General features: G+C 40.2%; 1 long non-coding RNA gene across 1 annotated transcript in view; it reads right to left on the reverse strand.

Moving 5' to 3' along the window:
• LOC101946948 (uncharacterized) overlaps window positions 1–25,589 on the reverse strand; it is a 66,401-nt gene that overhangs the window by 31,426 nt on the left and 9,386 nt on the right. Inside the window, exon 2 of the long non-coding RNA XR_010601066.1 lies at window positions 698–761. This is a non-coding gene — a long non-coding RNA (uncharacterized LOC101946948). The remainder of the gene's footprint in view (window positions 1–697; window positions 762–25,589) is intronic.

The following is a 25,589-nucleotide window of genomic DNA, read 5'->3' on the forward strand; positions in this document are numbered from 1 at the left end:
TAGTTGTTAATTATCCCAGCAATTTCTTTTTTTAATGTGCTAACAACACAGCATGCTAAGCCCTCATATCTTACACTGTTACCTGATGATCTCATCACATTTGAAAAGATGGTAGTCTGGAGGAAGGCATTATTATTGCAAGTATGCATGACAATAAGTTACATGGAAATAATCCCTTATATTTTTTTCATGATTTAATAATAAGTGTGACAGAATAGAAACAGATGGATTCTACTACACCTTTCACAGTAGACTGAAGTCCTCTACCTATATAGCAACCCTTTAATGGTAACTTAATCTTTTTATTTTCCTTGGGCAATTATCCTAAGGCTTGTATATACTAATTTAGTGTCATATTACTCATCAGAGCATTTTGTGGATGAATAATAACCAAAGGGCAAGACCTATGACCTTAATAAGAACCCTCAACGAATTTTAGAGTAATTTGTGCCTTTTACATAGTAGTCTTTTAGAGCTCTACAGTTCTGAATGGAAATTTGATCCCAGTAAGTCTATTGTATTTGGAACATTGTTTTTGTTCCTTCATATTTAGTGAATAAATATTTGGATAGTCCCAGTATTAAGCTACCAATAAACACAATAATTGAATACACCATTTCATTGTTATCGGGATTTAAAAACTTGATTGTGTCTTTTTTTAGATTAAACATTTTGAAAACAGAGGCAGGTTACTTACTGCAGTGACTTCAGTTTAATTAGATGTGCAGTCATTTCATTTTTTCCTTGGAATATTCATTCTTCTATGTAAAAAGAAAAAAAAAAAGAAAAAAAAACACAGGCAGGTTACTGCATTGACTTCACTCTAATGGGATACACAGTCATTTAGTTTTCTCCTGTAATATTCATTCTTCTATTATAAAATATATTTGCATAGCTCATTGTGTTGCGCTGTGTTTTCTGAATTCCCCATTCATGTTGCTGAAGAAAGAGAATAAAATGTACTCTATTTTCTAACAGAAGGAGGTATAAACTTTTGTGAAGTCTCACAGTTGTCACCACGTCATTTATAAGTACTGTTACAATCCTCTACCTTCCTAAAATTTAAATAAAATTCAAAGAACTGGCTTCTATTGAAAGGGATGCTATTAGCATATAAATACAACAGAATAATTTCAGAATAGTACACGTATCCAGAGTATGACATGGGAAAGAGTTTACTAATAATTATAAAAACCCATGAATTCTATTGAGTATACAGTACTATTCTTTATTAGCACTGTGTCAATTGTGTGAGAAACATGTTTTTGTGTTAAGGAAAATAAATTATTTTACCATCACTCTGCGCTGTTTGTATACTTAATCATTGCACAGTTAAAATATTGCTTTGCACCAGTCAGAACAGAGCATTTTCCTTTTATATAGTTTCTTCTTTCTCAGGGGTAAATTTTAATGCCCTGAAAGGCCAACGAAGGTCAGGACTTCTTGACTATGTCTCAACAGTGCATTTGTGGTCATCAAAAGAAATAAGCCTTGACCACTGGTAGCTGCTGTAGGGGTTTCTTTTATCCTGCACCTGTGACAATTACCCTGTGTTAGTGAAGCTAACAGGAGTCAGGTTGTAGGTTAAGGGTCAGGGCACTGTCAAGAGGAAGTTATTCTTCAGTCCACTAAATCTGTTATCATTTTCATCTAATGTGACATCCATCTGTCAATCAGGGAATTTAGGCAATTGTCTTATTCTAAGTGCTGCACTTTATGCCTCAAACAGCTCACATTTTACTACTTTTCTTATAATTACATTTTTCTACCTCTGAAAACCCATCTGTAAAATAAACACTGAAAATCTTATTCAATCATTTCGAAGGGCCAGGCTTTTTATACTAAACGCTGTTTCACTTACAAAATTGAGTGATTTCTCTGCAAAGTTTTATATTCACTTAATTTTCATTTGTTATGGCTTTTTAGCTTATAGAAGTAGAGTAAAGCTCCCTTAAGTATCAATATAAGTTTTTCTGTACAACTAATGACTGCAAAATGCATGCCAGTCAAAAGGGATATGCATCATACACTTCATATACAGCATTTTGTGCACACCATGGAAATTGTGTGATATACTGACATGTAACAAGGCCAAATTTTTGTAATGGACTTCTTTGAAATTGTCAACTACCAGGCAGTTGAATTGACTTAAAATGAACTCAGACTTGGTGCAAGTCCATTTATAGTACAGTAAACTAAAAGTCCCAAACTGTTTTAGGGCCTGATTCGTCAAACCACATGACTATGTGTTTTACTTTAAGCACCCTATTCAACAAAGCACTTAAGAAAATAATCTCCCTTTGAGTCTTAAGTGCAAAGTTAAGCATGTGCTTAAATGCTTTGCTGAATGTGGGTGAAATTACTCACATGCTTAAAATTAAGTATGTGCTTAAGTGCTTTGCTGAATCAGGACTTTAAATGCATTGCATAGTGTAAATGAAGTTGCTCAGTTTTGATATTAAGCTTTGCTAGGGTCCAAATTCTGTCCTCAAGCATTCTAGGACCCACACTGATGTAACTCCTTTGTCTACAAAGGATGTATTCAAGAACTGCACTTGTTTATCTGAAAGTTTGTCTAGACCAGGGGGTCTCAACCTTTTTCTTTCTGAGCCCCCCGCACGCCCTCCCAACATGCTATAAAAACGCTATGGCCGCCAGATCCCTGGTTGAGAACTACTAGTCTAGACAGCAAGTTAGTGCATGCTGGGGTTTAAATCTACATCATCTAGTGCAATACACACTAACCACCTGTGCGGATGCTGCCGCCATACACTGCAAGAACTTTTAGTGCATGGTAGCAGGGTCCACAAGGACTGTTAGAGTGCAGCAGATTTACACCCCAGTTTGCAGCACACTAATGTGCCATCTAGGCAAGCCTTGAGAGGAGAATTTGATCTTAGAACTTTTCACTCTAGGTAGCTGTAACTTGCCAGTAGTAGCCTCACAGCCTTGTACAGTACTAGAGGGACACACACTCCACCTCTGAAGGCACAAAAATGGGATGCAATGTGTGGCAGAGACTCAAAAAGAGGAGCCCAAAATAATTCATGCAAGAAAGATAAAGTGCTGTGGCATTGATTCCGTCTGTGTAAATAATTCTTTTTAGAATCTCTGACATCAGAAATAAAGAATCCTAAAACTATTTTCAAATTATTAAGTGACACAAGAAACTTTAATGCTAAAATCAGTAACATCTGTCAAGATGAGGAGCTGTTGAGAGAGATAATTATACCAGAAATGAATCTGGCCTATTGTATCTTAGAAGTAACCATTTCCAATCATCTCTACCTCTCCCAAATAAAATATGAGATATAGGAATAATCAGATAAAGGATTCTTTGTAAGATATAATGTGGTATCTAATACTAAACATGGAGGCATATATATATATATGTATGTATTAGATACCACATTATATCTTACAAATAATCCTTTATCTGATTATTCCTATATCTCATATATATATGCCTCCACCTGATCCCATGGAATTATTTCCTTAGTTTACAAATGCAAACAACTCCAAATTAACTATGTATTTATTAGTTATGACAAGGAGTGAGGTTTTGAAAGTAGGTTGGTGACACCATCACCTCATCTGAAGGCTTCTAGAAGAAAGAAGCCAGAACCTGGGACAGATCTTTCCCTATTCCCCTGTATTCTATGTCCCTCCCCAAACCAATTGTTCTTACATATTCCCCCACTTCTCTGTGCTGCACTTGGGAATTCCATGAAGAAAGGTGGTAGAAGATCAGTTACTGTTTGACTTGTCTGAGGTTCTCTTCCCTTTGCCCTTCATTTGTAGTTTGATCCTGCAAGGTGCTGAGCACCAGCAAAGTACGTAAACGTGTGCTTAAATTCAGAACATGAGTAATCCTATTGAATTTGGGGCATGGACAGTCCTTTTTGTTCTGTTTGTACAGTGCCTAGCACAAGGTGGTCCTAATTCTTGACTAGGGCTCCTAGGCAGTACCACAATACAAATAAATAAATATATAACAAGCAGTGCTGGATCCAGTCAACCTGGTAATGGCCATGCAACATGAACCTGAAAGGTAAGTCCCAGTGGTTTGATGTATAGTGCTAGCACTGTTAGCATAGGATGAAGGGAAGAAAAATTGAAGATACATTGAAGATGTTATGAGGTTACAAGATTACCTCTAGTATATTAGGGTGGCTTGCAGTGAAATCTTTTGTTTTCCTCTGAAAATGGCATCTAGAAATACATCCTATTCCATGTCACTGTGAACTGAAAAGTTGGGAGTTCTCACTCAGTGGTCTTACACTGGCATTATATTCCACTTGGAAATAATTTTTGCTGATTTTGGTAATGAGTTCATCTTAATTATTCCACAGACTACCCAAGTCCAGGCTAGATTTGTTGCTGACTTTTTCTGAGCATCTTTGGACAGTAGACAAAGACGTCTACCACCTCTCAGTATTTGTTATCTCTGAACTAAAATTTTAATATGCTCACACACAATTTCTCCTCAGAATCATAAATCCTTAGGGCTACATTTCTACAACACTAATGTTGTACTGCTAGTGTAAAAGAAAGTGTAGAAGAAAATAACTTGTTTACTAAAAATATTAGGTCAGATCTCTGCTGGGGTAAATCAGGATAGCTCTACTGACTTCAATACAGATAACTTCAACAAAGCTATGCCTGTTTACCCCAGCTCAGGATTTGGACCAGCATGTCTTAAAAGAAAAATAGTATGAATGCCATCGTTTTGTTAACATTCAAGATCACCTGTAAGCTGATCTGAGTTCAACTAAGTTTCACAACAAGGAGAAAGGCCAACAACAACTAGAAATGAGGTGGTGTCAGTTTCAGAGTGCAAGTTCTGCATATTCACAGAAAGAAAACTTGGAACATTTTCAAAACTTAAGCAGATAAATGACTCTTGTGAAGGAGAAGTGTGTGACTTGCCGTGACCCATAAGCAGTACTTTGTCTCCTAACTTTTAAATATAGAAACCCTCTTTTCTGAGTTAAAACAACTGCTTACAACCACTAGGAACAGCACTGGCAATAGGTAAGAATTTCCCAAAATTTTCAAAACAGCCTACTCTGGCAAGCACAAAAGATAGCACTTGGTAAACTCAGTGCCATTATGTTACACCATCAAATTAGACTTACAAAGAAAAGCAAAGGTAAACAAAGTTTTGAGTGGAAAATATACAGAAACATGGTATTATTTTTAGGGCTATCAATTAATCACAGTTAACTCACGCGTTTCACTCAAAAAATTAATTGGCATTAAAAAAATTAATTGTGATAAATCACAATTTTAATCACACTGTTAAACAATAGAATACCAATTGAAATGTATTAAATGTTTTGGATGTTTTTCTATATTTTCATGTATATTGTATTCTGTGTTGTAACTGAAATCAAAAGTGTATATTATTTTTTATTACAAATATTTGCACTGTAAAAATGATTTAAAAAAATAGTATTTTTCAATTCATCTCATACAAGTACTGTAGTGCAATCTCTTTCTCATGAAAGTGCAACTTACAAATGTACTTTTTTTTGTTACATAACTGCATTCAAAAACAAAACAAAACAATGTAAAACTTCAGAACCTACAAGTCCACTCTGTCCTACTTCTTATTCTGCCAATCACTAAAACAAACAAGTTTGTTTATATTTACAAAAGGTAATGCTGCCCTCTTCTTGTGTATAATATCACCAGAAAGTGAGAACAGGCATTTGCATGGCACTTTTCTAGCCAGCATTGCAAGGTATTTACGTGCCAGATATGCTAGAGATTCATATACCCCTTCATTCTTCAGCCACCATTCCAGAGGACATGCTTCCATGGGGATGACGCTCTTTAAAAAAAAAATGTGTTAGTTAAATTTGTGACTGAACTCCTTGAGGGAGAACTGTATGCCCTCTGCTCTGTTTTACCCACATTCTGCCATATATTTCATGTTATAGCAGTCTCAGATTATGACCCAGCACATGTTGTTCATTTTAAGAACACTTTCACTGCAGATTTGACAAAACACAAAGAAGGTACCAATGTGAGATTTCTAAAGATAGTTACAGCACTCAACCCAAGGTTTAAGAATTTGAAGTACCTTCCAAAAATTGAGAGGGATGAGATGTGGATCATGCTTTCGGAAGTCTTAAAAGAGCAACCTTCTGATGTGGAAACTACAGAACCTGAGCCACCAAAAAAGAAAACCAGTCTTCTGCTGGTGGCATCTGACTCAGAGGATGAAAATAAACATGAATTGGTCTGCACTGCTTTGGATTGTTATCAAGCAGAACCTGTCATCCGCATGGAATGGCGGTTGAAGCATGAAGGGACATAGAATCATAGAATATCAGGGTTGGAAGGGACCTCAGGAGGTCATCTAGTCCAACCCCCTGCTCAAAGCAGGGCCAATCCCCAGACAAATGAATCGTTAGCACATAAATATCTTGCAACGCCTATTCTCACTTTCAGGTTACATTGTAAACAAGAAGCAGACAGCATTATCTCCTGTAAATGTAAACAAACTTGTTTGTCTGAGCGATTGGCTGAACAAGAGTTAGCACTGAGTGGACTTCTAGTCTTTAAAATTTTACATTGTTTTATTTTTGAATGCAGTTGGGTTTTTTTGTACATAATTCTACATTTGTAAGTGCAACTTTCATGATAAAGAGATTGCACTACTGTACTTATATTAGGTTAACTGAAAAATACTATTTCTTTAGTTTTTTTACAGTGCTAATACTTGTAATCAAAAATAAATATAAAGTGAGCACTGTACACTTTGTATTCTGTGTTGTAATTGAAATCAATATATTTGAAAATGTAGAAAACATCCAAAACAATTACATAAAAGATATTCTATTATTGTTTAACAGTGCAATTAATCACAATTAATCACAATTATTTTTTTTATTTGCTCAATTAATTGCTTGACAGTCCTAATTATTTATTATTTCTTCATTTACTCTATCTACAAAGGCACCCATTGCAAAGTCATCTACAATAAGAGGTGTGCAAACTCCCCTATCTATGTTTCCTTCACCCTCCCCCTCTCATTTCCTACCTTTAGTTTGTTATTACCACTTACAGTATCTTGTCTTAGATTGGATTAGGTTGTAAACTCCTCAGGACAGAGACTGTCTGCTCTAAATTTGTACAGTGTTTAGCACCAACTGGGACCTTAATGTTAATGGTATGAAAAAGGAGCATTTGTTGTCAGCATTGCAGCTACTGGCTGGCTGGAGGCAATGCTCTTTAAGCAGGGTGGAGAGCATCCACATATATTTTAATGATTATCTTCACAAAAAAGAAAGTGAAGTGGAATTTTGTTAAAAAAATGAAGCTTAAATGTTTCAGAAAACCATAAAAATTGCAGAACTGCTGTCAAATTGCAGAATCCGCAATTTTCCACGAGCCCAGAAGAAAGCCATCCAATTAGATGGAAATAGGATGTACCATCAGCTGCAAGCAGTATTCTTTTCATTAGCTCTACAACAACCATTCACTCTCCATGTAGTTGTGGAACTGCAGAAAAATGTATGTACTTTTTTCTTCTTCTTTTTTTTTTTTTTAAAGTAAGAGGGAAATGAAAACCTCTCTTTTGAGACTTTGTTCAGGCCTTTAGTAGACAGTAAGTGTAGTTTCCAACATTAGATACTTTCTTTTTTCAATTTTTAGAGTGAATTTAGTGCTCTGAAATGTGCCAGACTGAAAAGCCTGGAAAATGAAGTTGTCTATTTTTCTGCACAATAGGTACAGCATGTGTATGCTTTCCCCACATTGGCTTGCCCACATGCTACTGCCTTATACCAGAGGCACTATCTGTACAGGCCAGGATAATTCATATTTTTGCCAATAAAACTCTCTTCTGAGCCTACCAGCAATAATGATAATCATTACTAGTCAGTGATGCTTCTGATTATGCAAAGCCCTCTCCACTAGAATGGGACTGAGAAAAAAATGGTTTGTTTCATGTAGGGCTGCTAGTGGTTGTCGCATGGCAAAGACTTTGGGGATCACATTTTTAAAGGTATTTAGGTTCCTAAAGATGTAGACAGTCACCTAGCAGGATTTTCAAATCTGCCTGAGCAACTAACTCCCCCTGAAGTCTAGAGGGAGATTGTGACGGCAATAGCACCATCCATGTAAGTTTAGACAAACCCAACTTGGGCAGATTAGTCTTAGTATCCTCAGATATCAAGGGGACTGGAGCTGCAGGTTTCAGGGGTCACAAGGCAAGTCCTAGACAGGCAGAAAACTCACAAATCCAGCCCTGAGACTACCCCTTGGTGGCATAGGTAGGGCTATCATAGCAATTGCTACACCACCGTCTCCTGGCTCTAGGGTAACCAAATAGCAAGTATGAAAAATCAGGACAGGAAGTGGGGGTAATAGGCACCTATATAAGAAAAAGACCCGAATATCAGGACCATCCCTATAAAATCGGGACATCTGATAACCGTACCTGGTTCCTAGTGCAGAGGGTGTGTATCCTGTATAAAGGGGGCTTAGCTCTGGTGTCCCTATGGCTTGTTGATCTCTGACTGTCAGTATGGCCCTTCAGAAGCCATTGGAATTGGCATAATGTAGAGCAACCTGCTAAATGCCAGGAACAACTCAGGGGCCAGCCAGCCCCCAGGATCAACATAGGCCATGAAAGTCAAACCCCCTCTCCCTTGAATACATCTTTCCTGAAATGCATTGCGCACAGTTACAATTCAGTCCATGATCTGGGCCCATCTCTGCAACATAAGAGCTAGATATTTTTTTAAAAAGTGAAAGTGGAGATTAGTGTTGACATTTTTAGTGATCCAAACTAAGATGAGGAATCCACTGGCTTCACATAACCCAAACCTTGGTTCCATTAGCAGGAGGAAAAATAGTGAAACAGGAAAGTAGGATGGTCCAATAGTTAGGCACCAGCCTAAGGTCTGGAAGACCTGCCTCCAAGTTCCTGTTCTGCCACAGACTTCCCGTGTGATCTTGGGCCAGTCACTTAGGGTATGTCTACACTTTGAGCTGAAGGTTTACTTTCCATCTTGAGGAGGCAAACGCACACCAGCTCTGAGTGAGGTAGCACACTAGAAATAGAAGTGTAGCTGCAGCTGGAGAGGCTAGCTGCTTAAATACTTATCTAGGGTCTTGGATAGGTATGTACTCAAGGCAACTAGCTACTAGAGCTGCCAGACTTATGCTCCTACTTTTAGCATGCTAGCTTGAGGAGAGCCACCAGGAGTATTGAGATGAAAATTACATGTCCAGCTCAAAGTTTAGATGATCCTTAGTCCATCTGTACCTCAGTTCCCCATCAGTAAAATGGGGATAATAGCACTTGCCTACCTCATAAGGGTACTAGGAGGATAAATTCGTTAAAGGTTGTGAGACACTCAGATACTGTGTCAATGGGGGCCAGATGAGTGTGTTAGCTAGATAGAATCATAATGACTGACATCTGGACAAAGTAAAGATGAGATCATAACATTCACTTGGAGTGACCTTTTAATGGTTAGCAGGCTCCTGAGGTAGGTCACTGGTTCTGGCTAACAGCTTAACATGCCAAACATGTCCTGCTGGGTCTGTTCTTAATGTTTGACCCAGCTCCATTCTGAGTATTTGCTCAGAAACACAGAGTCAAGTGCAGGGCTGGTTCCGTGGCAGCCTAAGAAGATTATGACAATACAAAGCCTCTCTCCTGGCTGCCCTCATGATTATCTCCTAATGATCATTCTCACTCTGACTCTACTAGTGAAGACATTTGGATAGAGATGGTAGATATATATTAAACATTTATTTCTAGACAATGTGTTATTTCTCATTATAAAATCAATGCTTCTTGAAAATGTACTTGTGAGTGCATTGGCAGAAATAATTTCCACCTATGCAAAGAAGATGTCACTTAAGAGAAAAAAGTTCCCATTAAGCCAAAATCTCCTGTGTTGCTCCTGTCATTCTTGTTGAGGAGTAAAAGCTGGTGCCGTCTTCAGCCAAGGAAAATGTTTTCTTGACTGTAACACTGAACAGCATACAACACAACCTGCATATCTTGTCAGCTGACAAGCGTACTGCCTCCCACACAGTTCTGCCCAGGCATTTGATGTGCTTTTTTAGTAGCCCATAGCTATATACATTAGCAATCCTAAGGATGAAATTGTACAATACTATACGTTTTCCAAGATGGGGTAATCAGAAGTGGGATCACAATGAGTTAAATATCCTACAATAAAAACCTGAATGAAAGAAAATGTCATCCCCTGTGTATACAGATTGGATAAAGCTCAGATTGTTAGGAAACTTTTATTTCCCTACTTTTTCAGCTGCCTGCAAGCTCACTAAAGATTTTTGTTATGCTTCGCAGATTTGTATTATAGCCAGGAACTTTTGTTTTCTGGGACTCCATGGACATGGAATCAAAGTTTAATTGTAAAATGCCTCCCAGAATCAGTTTCCTGCCCCTATGATCATTCTTCAGGGAAAACTCCTTTCAAGGCCTACTCACCTGCTTGTTTTCTCATGATCATGGATAGTTCTCTGAAAACATCAGTTTGATGTGCAGTGGCAGTCGAAAAGGCTAACAGAATGTTAGGAACCATTACGAAAGGGATAGATAATAAAACAGAAAATATCATAATGCTACTATATATATATACACATACACACACACACACACACACACCGGTATATATCTGTGGTACACCCACACCTTGAATGCTATGTGCCTGTTTGTCCCATTTCAAAAAAGATATATTAGAATTGGAAAAACTATGGGGAAGGGCAACAAAAATATTAGGGGTATGGAACAGCTTCCATATGGGGTGAAATTAAAAAGACTGGGACTGTTCAATTTAGAAAAGAGATGCAAATGGGGGATATGATAGAGGTCTATACAATCATGAATGGTATGGAGAAAGTAAGTGTTATTTACTCTTTTACATAAAACAAGAACCAGGGGTCACCCAATGAAATGAATAGGCTGCAGGTTTAAAACTAACATAAGGAAGTGCTTTCAACACAACTCAAAGTCAACCTGTGGAACTCATTGCCAGCAGATGTTGTGAAGGCCAAAAGTATAAGTGGGTTCAAAAAAGAATTAGATATTTTCATGGAGGATAGGTCCATCAATGTCTATTGGCCAAGATGGCCAGAGATGCAACCCCTTGCTCTGGGTGTCCCTAAACCTCTGACTGCCAGAAGCTGGGAGTGGATGACAGGGGATGGATTACTCGATAATTGCCCTGGTCTATTCATTCCTTCTGAATCTGGTACTGGACACTGCTGGAAGACAGGATACTGGGCTAGGTGGACCATTGGTCTGACCCTGGATGGCCATTCTTATTATCTGCCACTGAACTGCAGCGTGTCTCTTTATCTTTATGGTAACAAGAGACAGGCAGTGCCTACTAAAGAGATGCATTTTTCTTCAGGACACCAGTAAGAATGCAGAAAGCAAATGAAAATGTTGAATTGCATAGACTTGTTCCCTGCAGATTGAAGAGTGACTTAGACAGGGTGAAGGGAAGTGTAAGGGGAGAAAAAGCAGGACGGGTAATAAAGGTAAATTTTATATCTCATTCATAAGCCAGCAAATTGTATTGGGGCTCTGGGTGAGCAGTGACTTAAAAGGAAGATTGCCACCAACTGAATCAACTTGCAAGCTTTCCTTGGAGTGTCTCCCATTCAAGTCTGGCCACCCTCAGGTGGAATGGCTACACACACCGTGATACATTTAAAACATTTAAACATTAAGGACTAATTTCAATGATGTCCACATCAATATCATCTTCACATCATCTTTGAAAATAAACAACACGTTCTGCAGCCATGTGTAATATGGTCTGTTGATCTCTTGAATCAAGATTATTGTTCTTTAGGGAAGAGGGATAATTTGAAGCCTGTCTACTCCTGAGCAACTCTTTGGAGGAGACATCTGTAGAGCACTTCAGAAGTTATTGCATAATATATAAGTTTTGCCCTGAGTACAGGTATGTAGACATCCACATGTATTTCCCATTGAATAAAGCTCTAAGTTAATTATATCTTGGTTGAATTCATGCGTATTTAAAAGGGGATCAGTAATATATTTTTCACAAATGATTACACAAATATTTTAGACTTTCAGTCAGTTAAATTTCAGAATTTAACTTTAGATACAGTATAGAAAATGAGGTACTCTGTGGTCTGAAATAAATGGACTACAATTAGTTCAAAAGATCTCTTTATTCTTCATTGTCATTGAATCTCTACCTTGACTGAATCATCATCTTCTTTTTTTAAGTTCTGAACATGCTCTCTATAATCCTATTGGAATTCCACAACTACTGCATTTGTAACCATAACACAGTTGCAGAATCCCAAGAGGTCTATTTTCTTCCATTTAATGTAGTAAAAAAACCTCCTGCCTGAATACAACACATATCTGTTTTGATTATGCAAACGGTTGTGTGTAATTTTGCATCTTCTTTTTATATCATCATGTCCATTGAATCCATTTTAAAGGGAAATCATTTTCTAGACTAAAATGTTATCCTAAGAGCAGCTCCATTTTTGCTGACATGATTATGATTAGGAAATTTAGATCACTGCATATGAATACATTAGAAAAGAATTTTTCTGATCTAAACTCCACAAGAGAACTAAAATATACCACAAATAAATAATCAAGCAGCTCTTATGAATTTAAAAATAAGTCATGTATCACAGAGTTTTTTAAAAAGTGGCCAGTTTTGGTCTCATAAATAGCATTGCTAATTTACAGCAGAGTGAATCCAGCAACAGTGGTTTTTAATTGGATGGTAGAAATGCTAAGGTGACAGGACTGAGAACAGGTAAATCATCCAGGAATAGAAACGCACTAAGACAGAGAGCCAGCTGGTGTAGTGCTGCCTTTGTGTCAATGATCCATGTTGCATTCTGTAATAGGGACTGTTCAGACAGTCTGTTGCACAGCTGTTCTTACTTAGAAACAAACAGCCAGGTCTGTTAGTGGTATCACTCTGCAGGTATTATAATGACAGTAAGGATTTTTAGGAACGTGGTATCCATCTCATTGAGATGAAGAAGAATCAAGGAGGAACATAAGTGAGAGTAGTTATTCAAGTATTACTAACTTTCTCCTCAATTTCATGTATTCCATGGTTTGTATAGATTAAGCTAAATAAATCTAATGTGTTGTTGGTTCTGAAAAACAGGTCTATGGATAAAGACTGCTGAAAAAGAAGGAAGTTACTGTTATTTTGCTATACTACAATATTATTTCATAAGTAGAACAGGTTGATGTCAGACATGATTAAAATAATCTTAGTTAGAACTCACGCAATACACAACTCAGTGATTTTATTTGTAGAGTTACATTTTCAAAGCCAATTTTTGGTTCCCATTCTAGTGCTGCTCCAGTGGTGCAAAGACACTGGAAAGCTGGTTTAATCTCAATTGAGGCTTCTCCTGGAGTAGCGAAATCTTCAAATGGCACAGACCACTGCAATAATTAATTAAAACCAATTTGCTATTTGACAGAAAGTTGGAGGTTTTGAAGAACCAGATCTATTGCATTTATGGTAAAGTTTTTGACAGGAACACAAGATTTTAAAAATGGGATCTAATATGGAAGCAGAAATAAGATGACATTTGCTAGGTAGGAGGAATCATCATGGTGACTTTCTGAAGTGAGAAATTGGGATTTTGTCCAGGTGTCTTTCCATTGATTTCAATGGACTTTGAATCAGGCTGTGAGAGACAATATTGTGAGCTGCGAACCAGAAAAGGGACTTAAGTCGAATGCACTAGAAGGAAATATATTATCTATCTAGATTTGAGCCCAAGTATGAAGAATAGCAAGGAGAAATGGTGAAGAAAGGATTTCTACATGAATACAAGGAATCAGCATTACTTTTTTCTTGCCTAACTTTGAGTCACTTAACCAAAATGTCTTGCATATTTTGAGACACTAAGTTGGTAACTGAGGCAGTCAAAGGAGAGAATTAAACTAAAACTACACACTTCCATGATAAGATATTAACCTACATGGGGGTGATTATCTCAGGAAAACTTATGACATTTTTATTATTGACATTTATTTTGCTTACAGTCCTCAGTTACATCAGGGCCCCATAATGTTGGGCATCATAAATTATTATAACACTCGCTTGGTTAGATTATATTTCAGTAGTTCACACATTAAATAATAGCAAATTTAGTAAACACTAACTGGTGTAGGACATCAACTTTTCTTCATCCCTCTCTGTACAAAATATAATGGTTGTGACAGATATAACGTTGTTTTCTGGTGGTATTTTGGTAGGATGATCCTGTAGATAGTGAACACTTCAACAATATTTCTGGTTGCCATTCTTAATATTATATGTTTATCATACATTACTGATCAGGTGTAATCATTCCTGATCAGTGTAATTGTATTGTTTTCTTCTCCATTATTGTTGGTAGATACATGCTTTGCACAGAGTGTTAGATCAGTAAATAAAAGGTTAATAATATGGGCTAGGATGGAGACCATGTGAATTTTTGTGTTTCTATGGGTTACAAGATCCTGGTCAAGATCAAATTAGCGGATACATTTTTTGCAACTAAAGTTTTAGACTGCACCTGTGATTAATTAATCTAAAGGTGGAACAGTGCTGGCTTGAGAACTGACTAGAGACTGATGTTTTTATCTCCCATTCTGTGGGAGTCTCTATTTTGCTTATTAAAAGTTAAGAATTTGTTAAGAAAATTTTGGTGGGTACATTGAGATTCTTCAGTACACAACAATTATTGTATGTAACATCAAGTAAAAAGAAAGTAAAAAATCAAAAATAATGATCTAATAAGTAATTTAATGAGCGTATGTGTGTAGAAAGTGTAATCTGTGGTAATTATCTATAATTATGTTTTCCTTGCAATTTAAAATAACTTGTCTTTTTCAGTAAGGAACATGCCCCTTTTTTATTTTCCTCTACCTCCTATGCCATTGACTGCCTTTTTGCAATGTGAGAGTTTGCTATTTGAACCATAAGAAAAGTAGAGAATATGGTAAGTGTTTATAATTATTTGAGGATGTAAACATCATGCAGGGTAGCACAAAGCTATAGAATGAAATTGAGCAACGGAAAACTTAGGCTACCAGAGAAAATCTTCCCATCAATTAGGTCTATTAGACTGTTTGTGAATCTCTCTCCCAGAGAAGCGGAAACTCCCTTCTTTCTAACTTTCAGCTTTGGCCTGATGCTCCTGTTTACACATCTGTTCACTGGTAGAAGGAATGAGAGGAAAGAGATGGAGAACAAGAGCAACATTAGCATCTGAGTATCAGAGGGGTAGCCATGTTAGTCTGAATCTGTAAAAAGCAACAGAGGGTCCTGTGGCACCTTTAAGACTAGCAGAAGTATTGGAGCATAAGCTTTCGTGGGTGAATGCCCACTTCATCAGACGCAATGCATCTGATGAAGTGGGCATTCACCCACGAAAGCTTATACTTCTGTCTTAAAGGTGCCACAGGACCCTCTGTTGCCTATTAGCATCTGAGAATTGTTGAGAAGAAGAGCCTATGAGGTCCTGGGGGGCATTAATGTGGGAAGAGAATAGGAGTTTGGGAGAATTCACAAAATAGGGTGAGTACTGGGAATTGATGGAATGTGAAAGGAAGATCATTGGAGCTGTAAAGGAGCATTTTATGTACCTGAAGACAGTTGTGCAGTGGGGCAGCTACTTTGGAGATTCATGCAGTGTTATGCAAAAGAAGGGGGAAATGTTAGGTCTGCCATGAGCCCCTGTGGGTAGGTCTGCCCAAAAATTAAATTTACACATTTGGATAAAACAGTCAAGAATATATGCTGTAAATCCTGCACTGGCAGAGAGCTAGTTTAGGAAAATTTAGAATTCTGACATGTCAACATTGTTTTCATCCAAAGCCCCAGCACACCATGATAGCTTAGCTGGAGCGTACACTGGTGATGCCTTTTAGAAGGAGTAGTAAGGGGAGGCTCACTATACTCACCCTAGTTCTTTTCATGGCATATTGCCTCCAGACAATGCCACTCATGCTTTGGGCTTCTTCCCCATTCACAGTGTGGCTCAGCCTCCTAAGAGACCCTTTGGAGGCCTAGCGCTACAAAGTCTTCTTGTGAAACATTCAGAACACTTATTATGACAGGGCGTGAGGAAAACCAAGTATAATAGATGTTTCTTTTATTTATTTAGCAGAATTTACAGTACAAATAACTGATTCATAGCCAGATAGAGATAATTTATCTTATAGACAAGGATATCCCCAGAGCTCAATGAATTAAACTCTTTTGCTATTGTTCATTAGTATGTCGCATTGTAAGTATTCAGCACCTGCACATTACCTGATGCCACATTCTATTCACGCACATCCTATTGTGAAAACCACTGCAACTAACTGCAAATTCAACAAACATAAGATAGAGGAAGTTATAATATTCTATCAGTTCAAATCTAAGGAGAGTGTAGTGAGAAAGGATTCAAGCCTGTTCTAGTAAAAAGGTTCTGAAATCTAGAGATAGGTCCGAGCAAAAGTTGCATGTGAATGTTTCAAATCAACATACATAATATAGTCCATAAAGTATATACAACTGTTAAATGACATCATCCTGCTCTATTGATAAATTGCTCATGTGCAAAGGTATAAATGCCTGATACAGATAGTTCACCACAGAAAAGGTTATAGCATATTTGAAACTGTGAATTCCTTTAACACTGTCAGATTGGCAATAGATTTAATATTTGCTGATGTAAGCAGAATTAGTGATGTTAATTTAGAGACAGTGGGATAATGACAAATGACAAAGAAACTCTGAGTAATACTGTTGGCCATATCATGTCATGCCAGGTTTGTTCTTACCTGTAAGGTCAAGTGGACAGGCCGGCACTGCCAACTTCGTCGTGCTCTTGCCAACAATGGCAGGGCTCTTTTCAGTTAGACTTTCAAATGTGATGGACATAAGCAGAGCTGGAGAGGCTTTTATCAGCACATGTACTGAGAGAGGCTGATGAGGAAGAAGATTGTTCACAGGGAACTGCTAGCTCAATTTCCTCAGAATAAAGGGGGATGTTTTCTATCTCTAACATTTACATTTTGGCTAAGTGAATTTAAACATATATGTGTTTGAAATGAAAGGGTGACATTTTCAAACTGGTGAATGTAGACTTGTGATCGTAGCTGACACTAATAGCAGTTTCACTTTTAAATGTAGGGGTAAGAGGTAGAGGTGGGTGAACCATTTCAGGAACAGGAACCCTCTCGAGCCTTTGTCCCTTTCGTGAAGCCAGAGTTAATTTTTTTATTAATGGTCTGAAATGTTCTGTTGGGATTTATCTTTGAATTTTCAAAACACTTTTTTACATTGGGGTCCAGACAGGACTGGACCTGCAGCAGCCAAAATATTGCAAGGAAAGTTCATCCTTACCTTTTTCTGGCTGGGACTGAGATCCCTGGGAGTGACAAATTAGGTTCATAAGAGATTTGTAGCAAAATTTTGTGGAATTAGAAAGTTTAGATAGTTGCATTACTTTGGATGAGCATAAGTACCTACACACAGAGAAGATATCTGATACCAAAGGGCTTATTAATCTAATAGACAAAGGCATAACAAGATCTGACCCTGTGGCTGGAAGTTGAACTCATGAAAGTTCCAACTAGATGTAAACTGTAAAATTGTAACAGTAAGTGAAATAAACCACTGGTACAGATTGCCAAGGGATGTGGTAAATTCATCACATGAAGTCTTTAAATCAAGATTCCATGTCTTTCTAAAAGATATGCCCTGTTTCAACCACAAGTTATTGGGCTAGACCCAGGAATCACTCTGTGAAATTCTATGGCTTGAATTATATAGGGCATCAGATCAGATGATCATAATGGGTTCTTTTGCTCTTAAAAATCTGCAGGGCTAGCTTTACCATGAGGCGAACTGAGGCAGCCACCTCAGGTGCCAGACTGGGAGGGGGGAAGGGGTGACACTAGTGCTCAGAGTGTAGAAAATTGTGTCTGCTGCTGGTGCATGTGTATTCTCTCTGCTCTAGATGCACAGAGATGGTGGAGTGCTGTGCTGGAGGAAGGAGGGCACAAGAGACATAACAGGCAGGCAGGAGAAAAGGTGAGAGGAAATAACAGAAAGCAGCAGGAGCTGCAGGGAGAGAGAGAGAGGAGGAGGAGCCTCTTATATACCTCTCTAGCACCGCTAGGAGCCTGGACTGATTAACTCCAGCTTCTCAGGGAGCTTCCTGTTTCCTGCTGCTTCCCTGAACCCACTTGAGGAGAACAGGCAGTCAACTGAAGTAGTAGGAGCCAATTAGGCTCTTAAGACTCAGGCCCTGCTACCAGCCTCCTTATCTGTTCCCTTCAATTGAGTGTTGAGAGCCACTATAGCTGGCACAGAACAGCAGTCATGAGTGAAAGAAGAAAACGCCCCTCTGGGGCAGCATTCAGAAAAAGCAAGCAAGCAAAGGAAGCTTTTCTATCTAAGCAGGAAGGAGCTCTCCTGAGATACATAGACACAAATGTTCACCGTGAGCCTTCTGGCCCCAGTGAGGATGTGAGTGGTGAGGAGATGCCTGATCTTCCAGTTAGTCAGAGTGCAGGTGACCTGGCAGCTACTGCAACATCCATATCTCCATCTCAAATGGATGTAACCATGCACATTCCTGAAGAAAAGTGTAGATCAGAGAAGAGTGTGGTGGAGGCACAAGAAACAGCTGCTGCTGAGTTTAGTTCCTTAAGTCTAGATGATCCAGGACTGTGGACCCACTTGAACAGTAGCCTGAGGGACTTCCTTGTACTGCATGGGCCACAGCAAGAGAAAAACTTCATGTTCCCCAAAGACAATGAAAATTGAAGTTTCCATCCAACGCATTACTGGCGTGAAATCCCCAATGGTGACCAAGTGGAGAGGCCATGGCTTATGTACTCAAAAACCCAGAATGCTGCATAGTCTTTTTGTTGCAAACTCTTTCAGTCTAATGTTACAGCCATATTGGGTTCTACAGGAACAAAGGACTTGAAAAATCTGGCTAGAAATCTGGCATGCCATGAGAAGGCAGCAAATCACCAGAGAGCATTCCATAGGTGGAAAGAGCTTGAGATGAGATTAAGGTTAAAGGCCACCATAGATGATCAGCATCAAGAGAAGATTGCATCAGAGTCTCTTTACTGGCAAAATGTTCTAAGAAGGCTCATTGACATTGTGAGAATGCTTGCTACCCAAAACCTAGCACTGCGTGGCACTTCAAATCAGTTGTATGTGCCAAACAATGGAAACTTCCTTAAAATTATGAAGCTGATGGCTGAGTATGATGCTGTACTCCAAGAGCATCAAAGAAAAGTCACCACCCAAGAAATGTACACACACGACTACCTTGGAAAAACAATTCAAAATGAGATCATACAGATACTGGCAACAAAAGTCAAACAGAAGATTGTGGCAGATCTGAAGTCAGCAAGATATTACTCTGTTATTCTGGACTGCACACCTGACATCAGCCATACAGAACAAATGACTTTAATGGTGCATTTTGTAACAACAACAGAACCTAGTGAAAATGTCCCTGCAATGGTGACTGTCAGAGAGCATTTTCTAGAATGTATTGACATTGATGATGTCTTTGCGAACAGGGGCTGCTAACAGGGAGTTTCACAAGGGACTTCTCCAGGTGAAGGAGGAGCAATACAGCACCCTTTTGGGGTAAGTGACTGTCTGTAGTGTGTGTTTGTTTGTGTTTGAGGGTTACTTGCTGTGTGCTGAGCTTGTGTTTGTCAGTCTGTTTGTTTGTTTTGGTTGTTTGAAGGACCGTGTGCTGTGGCTGGCAGTTGGAAGGTTTGAAAGCTAGAAGCCTCTGGTAAGTGGCTGAGCCTTCATCAGTGGGCGGGGCATTCATACAGGCCAGGGCTTTATAAAGCAGCGCACAAGCGACCAGGGGCTGCTAACAGGGAGTTTCACAAGGGACTTCTCCAGGTGAAGGAGGAGCAATACAGCACCCTTTTGGGGTAAGTGACTGTCTGTAGTGTGTGTTTGTTTGTGTTTGAGGGTTACTTGCTGTGTGCTGAGCTTGTGTTTGTCAGTCTGTTTGTTTGTTTTGGTTGTTTGAAGGACTGTGTGCTGTGGCTGGCAGTTGGAAGGTTTGAAAGCTAGAAGCCTCTGGTAAGTGGCTGAGCCTTCATCAGTGGGCGGGGCATTCATACAGGCCAGGGCTTTATAAAGCAGCGCACAAGCCACCAGGGGCTGCTAACAGGGAGTTTCACAAGGGAGTTTGGAAGGGGAGCAGGAAGGGGGCGAGGGTCCCTTGCTGGTTCCATCCGTTTACTCTTGATTCCCCTTAATACCTATAAAGCAACTACATTCATAACTTTTTGCTTAAACAACCCTTTCAGCTGACAGGGGGCTGCAGACGGGAGTTTGACAGAGGGAGGCTTACGATGGTTAGGAAGACCCGCAACACCTGTGCCAGCACTGCTACTGTCTCCTCCACCTGTGCCTGTAGCCAGAGTGCCTGAGCATGGATGCCTCTACCCAGATCCTGGTGTGGTTTTGCAAAGACTGTAACTTGCAATTTCCACTTACTGATATCCAGGCTGGGGGGACCATCCAATGTGAGAGGTGCCTGCTGGTGGAATCTCTCAGGCAGCAGGTGGGAGAGCTACAGGAGGAGGTGGCTAGGTTGAGGAGCATCCGTATCCACGAGCAATTCCTCGACAGTGTCCATGTGGAGACGGGTGCAGAGAAGGGCCACTAGGATGATCAGAGGAATGGAAAACCTGTCGTATGAAAGGAGACTAGAGGAGCTTGGGTTGTTTAGTCTGACCAAGCGAAGGCTGAGGGGGGATATGATTGCTATCTTTAAATATATTAGAGGGATTAATACAAGGGAGGGAGATGAATTATTCCAGCTTAGTACTAACGTGGATACGAGAACGAATGGATATAAACTGGCCGTGGGGAAGTTCAGGCTTGAAATTAGACGAAGGTTTCTGACCATTAGAGGGGTGAAATATTGGAACGGCCTTCCGAGGGAAACGGTGGGGGCGAGGGACTTGTCTGGCTTTAAGATTAAGTTAGATAAGTTTATGGAGGGAATGGTTTAATGGTAAAACATAGTTGTCAAGGAAAACCAAGCAATGGTAGGTAAATAGCATAATGGCTAAAAGGGGTCAGGATGGAGACTCTTGCCTATATGCTCGGGGTCTTACTGATCGCCATATTTGGGGTCGGGAAGGAATTTTCCTCCAGGGCAGATTGGCTGAGCCTCTGGAGGTTTTTCGCCTTCCTCCGCAGCATGGGGCAGGGATCTCTAGCAGGAGGGTCTCTGCCGATTGAGGTCACTAATAACAGGATTGGGGACTTCAGCAGCAGAGTCCAGGGAAGGGGCGGGGATGGTTTTATGGCCTGCAGCGTGCAGGGGGTCAGACCAGATGATCATAATGGTCCCTTCTGACCTTAAAGTCTATGAGTCTATGAGTCTATGAGACAGCTGAGGTAGCTGTCCCAGTACACAGGACTGCTGATACACCACTGGTGGAGGAGGAGATGGCTCAGGGTGGACGCTGGCAGCTGGTTACTTCTGGCAGCGGGCAGCGCTCCACCCTTGCTCCGAACCCTCCTGCCATGGTTATAGGTAACCGTTATGCTCTTCTTGATACAGGAAAGAAGGAATCACTCCCTACAGTAAAGGAGGAGAAGCCTCGTACCCCTAAGGCTGGAGAGTCTGCTGCCACCACTGCGAATAGGAAACGTAGGGTAGTGGTGGTCGGAGACTCTCTGCTGAGGGGGACGGAGGCGCCCATCTGTCGCCCTGACATTTCATCTCGGGAGGTATGCTGCCTGCCAGGGGCCCGTATCAGAGACGTTACGGAGGCATTGTCGAGGATTATCCAGCCCTCTGACTACTACCCCATGCTACTCATCCATGTGGGCACAAATGATACTGCGCGGTGTGACACTGAGCGGATCAAGAGTGACTACAGGGCTCTGGGAGTACGGGTGAAGGAGTTTGGAGCGCAGGTGGTATTCTCTTCAATTCTTCCTGTCAAAGGTAGGGGCCCGGGCAGAGACAGATGCATCATGGAGGTGAATGCCTGGCTGCGAAGATGGTGTCGCCAGGAGGGCTTTGGCTTCCTAGACCACGGGATGCTATTTGAGGAAGGACTGCTAGGCAGAGATGGCGTTCACCTTTCGAGGAGAGGAAAGACCCTATTCGGCCACAGACTGGCTAACCTAGTGAGGAGAGCTTTAAACTAGGTTTGACGGGGACAGTTGAGCAAAGCCCACAGGTAAGTGGGGAATATGGAGACCGGGGAGATGGGTCGGAAACAAGAGGGAGTGTGGGCTATATTGGCAGTGAGAAAGGAGAGTCAGGACAAAACTGGGAGGAAAGATCAAACAAGTATCTTAGATGCCTATATACAAATGCAAGAAGTATGGGGAATAAGCAGGAAGAACTGGAAGTGCTAATAAATAAATACAACTATGACATTGTTGGCATCACTGAAACTTGGTGGGATAATACACATGATTGGAATGTTGGTGTGGATGGGTACAGCTTGCTCAGGAAGGATAGACAGGGGAAAAAGGGAGGAGGTGTTGCCTTATATATTAAAAATGTACACACTTGGACTGAGGTAGAGATGGACATAGGAGACGGAAGTGTTGAGAGTCTCTGGGTTAGGCTTAAAGGGGCAAAAAACAAGGGAGATGTCATGCTAGGAGTCTACTACAGGCCACCTAACCAGGGGGAAGAGGTGGATGAGGCTTTTTTCAAGCAACTAACAAAATCATCCAAAGCCCAAGAATTGGTGGTGATGGGGGACTTCAACTATCCGGATATATGTTGGGAAAATAACACAGCGGGGCACAGACTATCCAACAAATTCTTGGACTGCATTGGAGACAACTTTTTATTTCAGAAGGTTGAAAAAGCTACTAGGGGGGAAGCTGTTCTAGACTTGATTTTAACAAATAGGGAGGAACTCGTTGAGAATGTGAAAGTAGAAGGCAGCCTGGGTGAAAGTGATCATGAAATCATAGAGTTTGCAATTCTAACGAAGGGTAGAAGGGAGAACAGCAAAATAGAGACAATGGATTTCAGGAAGGCAGATTTTGGGAAGCTCAGAGAGCTGATAGGTAAGGTCCCATGGGAATCAAGACTGAGGGGAAAAACAACTGAGGAGAGTTGGCAGTTTTTCAAAGGGACACTATTAAGGGCCCAAAAGCAAGCTATTCCGCTGGTTAGGAAAGATAGAAAATGTGGCAAAAGACCACCTTGGCTTAACCATGAGATCTTGCACGATCTAAAAAATAAAAAGGAGTCATATAAAAAATGGAAACTAGGACAGATTACAAAGGAGGAATATAGGCAAACAACACAGGAATGCAGGGGCAAGATTAGAAAGGCAAAGGCCCAAAATGAGCTCAAACTAGCTACGGGAATAAAAGGAAACAAGAAGACTTTTTATCAATACATTAGAAGCAAGAGGAAGACCAAAGACAGGGTAGGCCCACTGCTTAGTGAAGAGGGAGAAACAGTAACAGGAAACTTGGAAATGGCAGAGATGCTTAATGACTTCTTTGTTTCGGTCTTCACCGAGAAGTCTGAAGCAATGCCTAACATAGTGAATGCTAATGGGAAGGGGGTAGGTTTAGCGGATAAAATAAAAAAAGAACAAGTTAAAAATCACTTAGAAAAGTTAGATGCCTGCAAGTCACCCGGGCCTGATGAAATGCATCCTAGAATACTCAAGGAGCTAATAGAGGAGGTATCTGAGCCTCTAGCTATTATCTTTGGAAAGTCATGGGAGACGGGAGAGATTCCAGAAGACTGGAAAAGGGCAAATATAGTGCCCATCTATAAAAAGGGAAATAAAAACAACCCAGGTAACTACAGACCAGTTAGTTTAACTTCTGTGCCAGGGAAGATAATGGAGCAAGTAATTAAGGAAATCATCTGCAAACACTTGGAAGGTGGTAAGGTGATAGGGAACAGCCAGCATGGATTTGTGAAGAACAGATCATGTCAGACCAATCTGATAGCTTTCTTTGATAGAATAACGAGCCTTGTGGATAAGGGTGAAGCGGTGGATGTGGTATACCTAGACGTTAGTAAGGCATTTGATACGGTCTCGCATGATATTCTTATCGATAAACTAGGCAAATACAAATTAGATGGGGCTACTATAAGGTGGGTGCATAACTGGCTGGATAACCGTACTCAGAGAGTTGTTGTTAATGGTTCCCAATCCTGCTGGAAAGGCGTAACGAGTGGGGTTCCGCAGGGGTCTGTTTTGGGACCGGCTCTGTTCAATATCTTCATCAACGACTTAGATATTGGCATAGAAAGTACGCTTATTAAGTTTGCGGATGATACCAAACTGGGAGGGATTGCAACTACTTTGGAGGACAGGGTCATAATTCAAAATGATCTGGACAAATTGGAGAAATGGTCTGAGTTAAACAGGATGAAGTTTAACAAAGACAAATGCAAAGTGCTCCACTTAGGAAGGAAAAATCAATTTCACACATACAGAATGGGAAAAGACTGTCTAGGAAGGAGTACGGCAGAAAGGGATCTAGGGGTTATAGTGGACCACAAGCTAAATATGAGTCAACAGTGTGATGCTGTTGCAAAAAAAGCAAACATGATTCTGGGATGCATTAACAGGTGTGTTGTGAGCAAGACACGAGAAGTCATTCTTCCGCTCTACTCTGCTCTGGTTAGGCCTCAGCTGGAGTATTGTGTCCAGTTCTGGGCGCCGCATTTTAAAAAAGATGTGGAGAAATTGGAAAGGGTCCAAAGAAGAGCAACAAGAATGATTAAAGGTCTTGAGAACATGACCTATGAAGGAAGGCTGAAAGAACTGGGTTTGTTTAGTTTGGAGAAGAGAAGACTGAGAGGGGACATGATAGCAGTTTACAGGTATCTAAAAGGGTGTCATGAGGAGGAGGGAGAGAACTTGTTCACCTTAGCCTCTAAGGATAGAACCAGAAACAATGGGTTTAAACTGCAGCAAGGGAGGTCTAGGTTGGACATTAGGAAAAAGTTCCTAACTGTCAGGGTGGTTAAACACTGGAATAAATTGCCTAGGGAGGTTGTGGAATCTCCGTCTCTGGAGATATTTAAGAGTAGGTTAGATAAATGTCTATCAGGGATGGTCTAGACAGTATTTGGTCCTGCCATGCGGGCAGGGGACTGGACTCGATGACCTCTCGAGGTCCCTTCCAGTCCTATAATCTATGATTCTATGATTCTATGATACTACAGGAGCAGGTATGACAAATGTGCTTTTTAAAAAGCTGGAATTATAGGAATTGCGATAGCTGACAAGAGAGGTCAGGGCTACGATAATGGTACCAACATGAGAGGAAAGAACAGAGGAGTGCAGACACGGATCAAGCTTTTTTTGTCCCATGCAGTTCTCATTCATTGAACTTGGTGGTCAATGATGCAGCATCAACTTCTAATGAGGCTGCTGAATTTTTTATGTAATTCAAAGCATCTATATATTTTTCTCTGCATCAACTCATCGATGGCAAATTTTGAAGCAACATCTGGGAACATCCTCTGACACTGAAACCTCTGAGTGCCACATGATGGGAAAGTAGAGT

This window comes from Chrysemys picta, chromosome 4 (genome assembly GCF_011386835.1).
Source record: "Chrysemys picta bellii isolate R12L10 chromosome 4, ASM1138683v2, whole genome shotgun sequence".
In the NCBI taxonomy this organism is placed as follows: domain Eukaryota; kingdom Metazoa; phylum Chordata; order Testudines; family Emydidae; genus Chrysemys; species Chrysemys picta.